The sequence below is a fragment of the Notamacropus eugenii genome, chromosome 3 (genome assembly GCF_028372415.1).
Source record: "Notamacropus eugenii isolate mMacEug1 chromosome 3, mMacEug1.pri_v2, whole genome shotgun sequence".
NCBI lineage: Eukaryota > Metazoa > Chordata > Mammalia > Diprotodontia > Macropodidae > Notamacropus > Notamacropus eugenii.
The window spans coordinates 346,078,236-346,087,903 of record NC_092874.1 but is presented as its reverse complement, the minus strand read 5'-3'; positions in this window follow the sequence as shown (position 1 = coordinate 346,087,903).

Below are 9,668 nucleotides of genomic sequence, written 5' to 3'. Positions count from 1 at the left end.
GAACTTAGAGGACTCAAGGGTTAACTTTGGTAAAAGAAATACTCCTACTATGGTACTCTATATCTCCTAAGATCAATCCAGTGAGCTTTGATTAATTTAACAAAGCCAAGATGAATTCCAGTAACTCTTGATCAGAAACATTTACTAAGCAGAAGACAATTACTATTATTAATACAAATGAGAGAAATAACATTCCTGTTAGCCTGTAAGCCAGGGACACACTATTCCATTGATGTACATGGTGTCTGAAGGGGGACACTGAGCCAGTCTTACAGAACAAGGAGGTACATGTGTAGGGAACATGTGCTTGGAGCAACTTACATTCCTAGACTGGCCTTGATTTCCTTTTTTTTCTCATTAGGAAGAAACTGCAATAGTTCACTGATGGGGAAGGCCACTTCTCTTCTGTTCTCCTGTTGGGCAGAGGCACCTCCTTGCAGACTGCTTTCTTTGTGCCAACTTCTATGCTGTAGAGTTAGTGTTTTCCTCTTTTAGAAAAGGTAGAAACTCTAAACCAAGGATCTACAGAGCTTTGTTAGGTCTGCCCCCATGATTAATCTCTGAAGAATCTCCAACTCTTATGCAATTGGTTGAAGTGCAAGTAAAACCTTTCCTCTTCCAGTCAGATCTTCCCAGTTTAGCCTCCATTCTGGTGAGTTCTTCTGAGTTCTGAGTATTCTGGAAGCCTAAACTCAGCTACTCTAGTGGTCCAAATTAGGGTCTCTCTAATGCAATCATTCATTTCTATTGCATGGTGATAAATCAAAATCCACATTTCTAACACCTACAGTAGGGCATCAAATAGTTCTGGGGACCAGAATTTTGTAGCTATTAACTTAAAGTCCTCATAAAATTAGTTTCCAAGTTCAGTGATGGGAAACAAGAAACTTCAACCATCTTCACCATTTTCTCTGAGTGGCTACTGTTTTCACTGTTTCTTTGACAACTGTCCTTGATTTCATCCTTTCCCAGCAGCAAAATGATCCATATCTGAAAGTAGTAATTTTGGATTTTATGTGGTATAACATGCTTTCAAAGCTTCCTGGAATCACTGAAAAGAAGGCATCATATATTCTAACCTTACTTCTTTGATTTGTGCATTATAATTATATACTTCTCAGTTTTCTTATTTATATATAATACCCACCTCTACGCCTATCCCCCCAAATCAGACACAAATTAGGCTGACTATTCCAGGTTCAGGACATTCTGTTGGGTCTGTATTTCTAAAACTATTGCTCACGTACTGGTATATTTACCATTACCAGTAAGTCATTTTACACAAACAGCTCAAAATAAAGTCATTTTCTGTACAGGCATATCACAAACAATGATAAGAAACTATCCCTAACCCATAAATGTAGATTACACTCTCACCCAGATAACAAAAGCATTGGTAGAGACAATGACACTGACAGGGTACACCAGGAAAAGCATCACACACAAGGCCAAGACAACTCACACCCCTAGCACTGTTGAGCCCTTGTTTTACACACACACACACACACACACACACACACACACACACACACACACACACACACACACACACACACACACACACACACACACCACTGTGATATCTTCACACTATTTTGATGCATGTGTCACTCCGCTAGGTTTCATATCCCTGCTCAAGTTCCCATGGATTAACTCAGCTCTGCAGATGGACTCTCTGGGCCCACTTTCTGCTGGAAATGGAGCCCACTACTGGATAAGTTGCTCTTCTACAAAATGTCATTCGCAGTGGGAGAGGAAAACAAGAAAATCCTCCCCTTTCCTTCTGCACTTCAGAGGAGGTGAAAATGGTTCCCTCTCAAGAACTGGTTTAATCTTCTAGCTAGCTTTCTTCTTGACTGCCATAGATGACAGACTTACTATTGCTTTTTCAGGGTATTATGGAAATGGCTGATTCTTCAGCTAGCAAATGGCTAGCCACCTTAAAATTATGAAGTTGATAGAGAAATTTACCCACACCTCAAAAAAGTATAAAAATTTCTTTACACTTCCTTTATTTTTATCCTTTAAAGTCAGAAAGAGGTGAATCATTTTGTAAGGTACAAATGTACCAATGACACTTCTGAATTCCTTATAATCTGAATACTAACTCAGGCTGTGACTTCTTAAGTTTTCACATTCTTTTCAAGCTCTGAAGGCAACCACTTAGATTCTTAATACTTCATTGCTTGTTACCTTCCCCTTACATCTTCTATTTCAACAAGCAGAAGGATTATTACATAAAAAATTTGGATTAAGGTACAAGAAAATCAGTAAAACATGAAAAGGTATCCTTCCAAGCACAGACTTGCCTATGAGCCTATACACTCATAGGATTTGGGGGAACTTTAGAACACCACAAACTCTCTGGATCTAAAAGAGTTATTTTAACCTTAGTAGCCAGAGGGAAAGAGAAAAAACCCTAGGAGCCTTTTGTATGTACAACCAGTTCTGATTCCAGAATTGCTTAAAAAGATTTTAAAGTTTAATCTAGAAAGGGAATAGGAAATTACACACAGAACACCCATGTATACTCTGACATAGAGTGTAGTTCCATCTATACCTCTACTTGGAAGCAGGGTCCCCAAGCATTCACATGTGTTGGCACAATGTGGGACAGACTGTGCATGCTTGAAGGAATGGACCCTTCCTGGCCAATCTCCTATTACACAAAAATCCCTTCAACAGTATATTCAATAAGTGGTTATCGAATTCCATTTAAAGACCACTTGTAAGAGGGAATTCTCCAACTCCTATAGCAATCCATTTTGCTAACTATGAAGTCCTTTGTACCAAGCCAAAATCTACATCCTGTAATTTCCATCCATTAGCTATATCACTGGTTCTGGGATTAAGCAGAACAAATTAAATCCTTCACATGAAATCCTTCAAAGAACCAAAGATAGCTATGGTACCCATTCAGGTTACACATCCCTTGCTAAAAGTTCTTTTCTGCAGATTAAATATCCTCACGTCCTTCAAACAGTTTTCACATGGCACGGATTTCGGTTCTCTCACCATACCAGACACTCTCCTCTGGACTCTAGGAAGCAAATACTTCTAAAATGTGGCATCTACAATTGGACACTACATATGCTGGAAACTATATTTATATAAGATGACCTTACCGTTATTAGCAGTCATTACACAATGAACTCCTATTAATCCCATAGTCTACCGATGCCACCAATTCCTTCCTTTTTCCTCTCCCCCAAAATTCATATAATTTTTTTTAAACCTATGTGTTAGGCTTTACATTTGTTTCTATCAAGTTTCATCTTATTAAATTTTGCCTGGTTGACAGCTTAGGCTGCCTAGCTCCCTAGCAGCATCTACTGTTTTGTCCATTTATTGCTGTAATGTTAAGAGTTTAATTTGCCTAAGAGTGTTCTTACTTGTCAAGATTCCATCTATTCTTTCTAGGGAGGGAATGTACTTGTAAGAAAGCATCACAGACTTGGGGTGGAAGGAATATTGTGTACCAATTGTTCTTGTTGTATCACCTTAGTAAATATTCCTTTTGAAACTTTTTAAGACTACCTAAATGATTCTTCACTAATAATCCTGTTAAGCACACCAATGGGGGTTCCAGCTAATGGCATTGGAGATTCACTCTTGGACCTTGAGGAGAAAAATTAGCCTTGTTCTAGGTCCTGAGACTCACCTGTGAGAGTTGGAGTTGGAATAAGAATCCTTAGCACTTATGTGGACTATACATCAATAAGGTGTGGTTTTTTGCAGCCAAATTAAATTCAATAGCAGGCATTTACTGTATGCCGACTATATGTAAAGTTCTTTGCCAATACTAAGAATACAGAGGTGGAAAACTGCCCAGTTCCTTGCCTGAGAGGAATCAGTAATACAAAAGGGGATCTGCCACATGCACAACTATGCATAACCCAAGGTAAAATATAACAAGGACAAAAGAAAAGCCTATACAAACAAAATTTAGGAAGAGCACTCTGAACAAGGATCATAATAACATTCACAGAAATTGAGGTAATCTAGACATGAGCAAAAGTCTGAATAAATACAGAGAGGTAGGAGAATGCAGGATGACAGATCTAGTAATAGCTAGTACTTTGGTATGACTGGAATGTAGGGTGCAAGAAGGGAAGTAATGGAACGGTAAATTGGAAAACCTAGCCCATCTGGAGAAGAGGGGGAATGCACTTCCCTCCATTTGTTGGGGATATGAGGGACTAGCAATCTGGAATGTTGAATGCCCAGTTAGCTGCTTTCCACGTGTTGATTGTGATTATATAGTCTTTTGAACTGTGGGGTCCTTATTGCAGTACCTTCTTGAACTGACAAATCAGGTCACCATAAGTTCATGGCCAGTTACAGTCCCTTCTAAGGGTACCCTTAAGGGGTTACAGGTTCTTCTTTAATACTTTGGCTGAAGCACCCAGTCCAAGGTGTTCTCCCCAATATCTATGATTAGTGACAGTCAGAATCTCCCTTATATCACTGTCCTAATGATTAGCTCCCCAGTATCATTTACCCAATTTTCATCAATTAGCTTTTACAAAGGGGTATTTACAGAGAAGTTATAGAAAGAACAGATGTACAAACATTTCACCCCAATCTTTAGGTACACACACTCCTGCATATCATTTCAGTCCCTGCAGAGAATGGTTTCTCTGACCCAACCCACACCCCTCTCCAATTTATTCTCCATAGAGTTACCAAAGTGATTTCCTAAAATGCAAGTTTAACCATGTCATTTGTGTAATCAGTGAATTTCAGTGGCTCCTTATTTACTCTAACTTTAAATATTATTTCACCTTTATCCTATTCTTTTTTATTTTCTATTTTTGTGTAAGTTTTATAATTCCATAATTATTAGTGGAGTATAGCCAACGTACATATACATAAAATAAAACATATAATAAAATATCAAATATATAGTAGAAATATAATTAATAATTAACAAATATATATAGTAGGGACATGTTCAAATTTTTTTGTGCTGATAGTAATATATAAACAAAAATATTGAAGACTACAGCTCTAAATAATTTTTGTTTAAAAGTTTTGTTTTATTATGAACTTAAACACAAATAAAATGTATAGTTCCATAATAAAAGAACAGAAAAAGATTAGATATGAAACTGTCTCTGTGTACAGCATGCTTTTTTTTGCTAAATATATATTTATAGAAAGAAATTATATATTATATACTATATAAACACATAATGTTAAACGTATAATAAATTCAACATGTAACTTTCAATGCGACCCTATTTGTGATTCATTATGACCTTCCTTCAGTTCTATTTTCTGTGTTTAATACAATTATTCTCTTTAACTTTTTTTATTACTATCCTATTCTCAATTCTCTTTATCCTTCCACCCACACCCTGGTGGGAAAAGAACAGTGAAAAATAAAGCCCTCAACATCAATATGTAAGAAAGTTCTGAATTGGCCATGTCTACAAATATATGCCTTATTCTGTATCTCGAGTCCATCACCTATGAAGGGGAGGAGTATAGGAATTTCTTCCCATTCCCTCAATAGTACATGACTAGGAGTAAAGAAGGCAAATGGTACAAGTGATCCAAGGTCAGAATTTGGCAAGGGATAACCAACGGGATATGGGAGAAAAGGACTTGTCAACAGAGAATAGTGCTGAATAGAGTTGGCTTACAAAAAGGTCAAAATAGGGAAGGAAGGAGAACGAACTGGGATAAGGGTGATGATCTGGGAAAGAACTTGGGGGAAGACAGGTCATAGTGAAGATGAAGAACAGGGATAGGGGTCATAAAGCATAAAAAAGAAAGATGGAACCATTAAAAATGAATAGATAAATGGATTTCAGAGCTGGTGAAGAATAAAATAGGATACTTGTGGGTGATGGCAAGATTAAAAGTATGAGCACCTTTATGTAGCTGAGGTGGAGTGGAGGAATTGAAGAATTGAGAATGTAATGTGCAAGCCTGATTCAAGCTTATTAGTTTGGGTTTGATATTTGAGTGAAATGAGACACTGGTAGTACATGTCATTCAATAATTAATAAAAGGAAGTTTATTTAGCCATAGCATAGAAAAGATATTAAACAAGGATACTGCAGCACTTAACTTGGATTGATGTGTTCCCTTGAGTTCATATAGAACTGGGTCTGGTCAACAGGACAAGTTGCAGTGACTTGTGTGACCTTGAACCATACAACAAATCCAAAAAGACCAACTCCAGGTGGGTTAGCCTTTATCCTTTGGTGACTGGGAAGTTACCTCAATATGGCCAGAAGTCACTAGGATACAGTTTAAACCTTAGCCCCTAGGTTTATTAATCTTGGGAACAGCTTTCTTTCCTTTTAGGGAAAGAAGTAGCCTAACATACAAGAGGTGGGGAACTCTGGTAGATTAGTGATCCCATCAGAGGCAAGTTAGGATATTTGAAGATGTATCAATAAGAATGTTGAAATTGCTTAGTATGATGGTAGGGTAGCACGCTTCATTACGTCTTCTAGAATCCTGCCTGGTCATTACATTGATCAGTTATTTAGTCTTTCAAAGTTCCCCTCTGCCTGCCTACCTTCCCCTTGATGATGTTGTTGTGAGAAGGTGATTGAATGAGTGAATCAATCTAATCACCTTACTCAAATTAAGTGTCAAGATGCTAGATCCTGATAACATTATCAGGTGAGAACACATCTCAGTTATTCACTAGATATGAACAAAGTCTGGAAATCTTCCTAGCTTGCAGAGTAAGTCTGAGGGAATTAGTTACATCCTCTGAAGGTTGTGTAAAGTCATGGAGTTAGCTTTTAGCAGAAGAGCCATCCCTGAAAAGGAATTGATTAGCGGTCAGTCTTGATCTCTTCCCCTCCAACTCCCACCCCACTTTGGATGGAGAAAGACCTCATGAGCTTTGGGGACAGATTCATATAGTTCCTGTTAGTGTCTTGGTAGATTCCCAAATACTTTTACTTTCTATATTTATTTTGAATGGAACTTCTGTTTTCTATCTCCTGCTGGATTTGGCTGGTAATATACAGAAATGCTTATTTATGTGGATAGAATTTGCTGAATATAAATTCAAGGACAGGATGAATACATATTCAAGGCTCTATGTGGAGCCCCATACTCCACAAAAAAGACACCATGTCTAAGGGGAACATCTTTAGGATTCCAGCAAAAAGGACTTCGAAGAGCTATGAAATTACTTTTGTCACATGTTCTCTCTAAGCTTCATCCCACTTTTCCCTGGATTCTGTATGTACTGTTGGGAGGGTATGTCACAGATTTTTTTTTTTGGGGGGGGGGGATGTTTTATAGCAACTATTCTTATTCTACTTCTTGGTAAACACTCCTTTCTAAAAGCTAATTAAGTCTGGCTGGCTAAATTATATCAACTGATAATGATGGCAAAGAGCACACTTGTTGGAGCTCTTGCATATTAGAAGAGGCACCCTCATTCCCAAAGGGATAATCCCAGTCCTCAGGGGAGACAGAAGCCATGGCAGATGGACCATTTGGGATGGTTACCTCAGAGTATGTGCTGTATTGTTCTTGTATAAATTGTTCTCTAAGTCCTACTCATTTCTGTCTGCCTCAGTTCATAGAAATCTTCCAAGGTTTCCCTGAAATTGTTTCATTAGTTTTTAAAATAGCACCATAATTGCACAATACTCAAATATCATAATTATTTATTGTCATTGCCAGCCGATGGACACCCCTTAAGTTTCCAAATTTTTGCTATAACAATAAGAACTGCTGTGATTGTTTATGTTTATGAGGTACATTTTGCTTTCTTTTTATTACTTTAGAATAAAGACCTAGTAGCAGTGTCACTGGGAAAAAAGGATAGGAATGGCTCAGTGACTTTTGGGACATAATTCCAAATTGCTTTACAGAATGGCTAGACCAATTCACAGACAACATGGAACATTTTTATTATATGGAATTCGAAAAGGTGTTGCAAAACAAAATCAATGCATCAATTTGCCTAATTTTCCAGAGACCTTCCTTTGAAGAACATTTATTGGGAAATGCCTCTTGTTCTAAGGGATCTTTATGTATCTTCATATGAGATACTTATCAGAGAAACTTGCTGCAAAGATTCTTTCCCACCCTCCAGTTTCCTGTTTCCCTTTTAACGGTATTGGTTTTGTTTATGCAACACCTTTTTAATTCTGAGTAACAAAATTATCAATTCTGGCTCTTGTGGATTGCTCCCCTAATTTATGATATGACTTTTTATATCTGTCATATCCATTTGGAGCTTATTGTGGTATAAGATGTGAGATACTAATCTAGTTTTTGCCAGACTGCTTTCCAGTTTTCCTAGCAGTTTTTGCCATAGCTAGGATCTTTGGGTTTATTGGACTTGGTTACTGTGTTCATTTGTTTCTCTCTCTCCCCTCCCCATCCCTCTCTCTGTATATAATCTATTCCACAGAGTGACCTATTTTCTATTTAATTTGTACAAGATCATTTTGAGAATTCTAGTTGGACACCTTCTTTTTCAATATTTTTTTCATTATTTCCTTGAGATACTTGACCTGCTATTCCTCCAGATGAACTTATCATTTTTTCTAGTCCTACATTTTTTGGTAGTTTATGATCCTAAATAGATTAATTAGAATTGGTAGTATTATTTAATACATTGACATGGCCTAACCATGAGCAATTAATAGCTCTCCAATTATTTAAGTCTTTATTTCTGAAAAGTGTTTTGTAGTTGTATTCATATAGTTCCTGCTTATTTCTTAGTAGATGCTGAAATATTTTATACATTCTGTAGGTTTTTTTTTTAAATGGAACTTCCATTTCTCTCTTCCTGTGGGATTTTAATGGCAATATTGATTTGTTGGGATTTATTTTATATCCTGCAATTTTGTTTATTTTTTCAATTAATTGCTTTGTGTTCTCTACTAGGTTCTTGGGTTAGTTGGGTTCTTTTCCCCAAAAAAAGTGATAGTTTTGTTTCCTTTTTGTTTATGTTTATTCCCTCAATTTCCTTTTCTTATCTTTTTGCTTCTGCAATAACTTCTAAATAGTAATGGTGATAGTGGACATTCTTGCCAAACCCCTGATCTTATTTGAAAGTCCTTTGCCTTTTCTCCCTACCATATAATGTTTTTTAGTTTTATATAACTACTACTTACTATATTAAGGAAAAGTCCATTTATGTGTCCTAATGCTTTTAAAGACCAATGCTGGATTTTTCAGAAGTTTTAAATGCATCTCTTGATATGATCATGTGGTTTTTATTATTTTTGATATTGATATGGTCCATTGTGTTTATAGCATTACTTTATATTGGATCCACTTGAATTCCTGGTATAAATTCAAAATGCTCATGGTATATAATCAGTCATTTAGTTTTTTATTTAATTTTTTGTGTTGATACTCCTTAGAGACATCAATCTTTTAAAAATTATTTGATTTTTCTCTAGTTGGTTTAGGTATCAAGAACATATCTACATCATAGGCATAGCTTGAAAGAATCCCTTCTTTTCCTATTTTAACAAAAAAGTTTATGCAGTAATGCAAACATTGGAATGTTTGATAGAAAGCATTGTAAATCCACCCATTCCTGGGAATGTTTTCCTTGACAGCTTATTTATGGCTTAATTTCTTTTTCTAATATGCAACTATTAAAATAACCTATTTTAATATGCACATTTAAAATTTTTGTAACCATTCGTTCATTTCATTTAAAT